General features: G+C 44.0%; 1 non-coding gene across 1 annotated transcript; it reads left to right on the forward strand.

Moving 5' to 3' along the window:
* Positions 1–367: 367 nt before the first annotated feature.
* Positions 368–449, forward strand: Trnas-aga (transfer RNA serine (anticodon AGA)). The gene has a single exon. It is a non-coding gene; the product is annotated as a tRNA-Ser (tRNA).
* The last annotated feature ends 1,025 nt before the right edge of the window (positions 450–1,474 follow it).

Consider the following 1,474-nt stretch of genomic DNA (forward strand, 5'->3'; position numbering starts at 1 on the left):
TGTTAACCTTTACAATCAACACTGCGCAGAGTATTATTGTGCATAATGTATTCCAATCCACTAAAAAAACAAAAATACGTCAATTTTTAGACATCTAGTGGGTACGAGCCTCATCGGACCGCTGCCCATGGCCATGCCTCTCATCCGCTGTGGGATGTAATCCGGAAACCGCGGGCCGGTTATCGCGGCGAAGCCGCGACGCGCGCGAAGCGCGCCCACCGGCCCGACAGGGCCAACTTAGAATTCGGGTATGCCAAAATTTTTCGGCTTACTTGACCTCATTTTCAAAATTCGGCTTGCTTGCCTGTCGGCTTGCTTGACCGCCACCATTGCCAAATTTTGTCACTCCAACGTTGAAAGACAACAAGCAGTCATGGCCGAGTGGTTAAGGCGTCTGACTAGAAATCAGATGGGATCTTCCCGCGCAGGTTCGAATCCTGCTGACTGCGAACATTTTGCATCAAACACGAACATATCTGCAAATTAATGTAATTCGACACAACAAAAAAATAATAATCAATTTTCTTATTATTCCCCACAAGCCAAGACATTATCGGCATTGAAATGTGGGGAAAATAACAACCCATGTGGCTTAGAGCCTCGTCGCAACGCCAAAGAGATTTTGGGTTCATCGTTTGAGACAGGAATTACCATAACATTAAGTTAATTCCGATATAGATGGGATATAGATGTAAGATATAGACCAGTGCGATTAACACGGTGATTAAAACGGGTTAAAACAGCGGCCGAGCGGCGCACAGCGCGTTAAAACGGCCTCGCAACAACTAGTCAGGATTGAAGGAAGCTAACGCCCAACTCCACTCATTCTGATTCGACTTCCACTTTCATTAGGGCTGCGTGTCTATATGGACGAAAAAGTGGCTTTAAAAAAGAGCATTTAAACGCGAAGCGAATCACCCGGTGGGTTAAGAAATGATTTGATTGGCAGAAAAAATTTCGTGGCCGTACTTGAAAGACACTATATCTTGAAGCCCACTGAATTTAAACACTAAGACTATGAAACTTAGCCCCAAGAAACTGCTTCTAAATGAGTGCTGGTTCCGTTACAGAAGAGAATAGGAATGTATGAGAGAGCGTGAGAATTATTACAGTTTATTTATCAATTTTTGGATCTATTCCCAGGACGAGGTTTTCGTTTGTCCTCGTTTATGATGCACACCATTTTTGAACGCACACAGGGGGTACGGTGCGTTCAAAAAATACACGGTCGAGGATCATAAACGCACCAGGTACTTACTGTCGAGCCAAAGTCAGCAGCATAGACGCACCAATTCTGGAACATAGACGAGCCACGTTCTGCCACATACACGAGCCACCTTCAGCCCCACAGACGAGCTAGAAACTTTATCATAGGCGAGCTAAGGTCTGCACCATACACTTTTTAAACATCTTTTTTATAAAGTTATGTCGGAGAATTATCCCAAGTTGATTGAAAAAATCAATTTTTTGAGAT

Source organism: Convolutriloba macropyga, chromosome 4 (assembly GCF_964194025.1).
Source record: "Convolutriloba macropyga chromosome 4, txConMacr16.3, whole genome shotgun sequence".
Classification (NCBI taxonomy): domain Eukaryota; kingdom Metazoa; phylum Xenacoelomorpha; order Acoela; family Convolutidae; genus Convolutriloba; species Convolutriloba macropyga.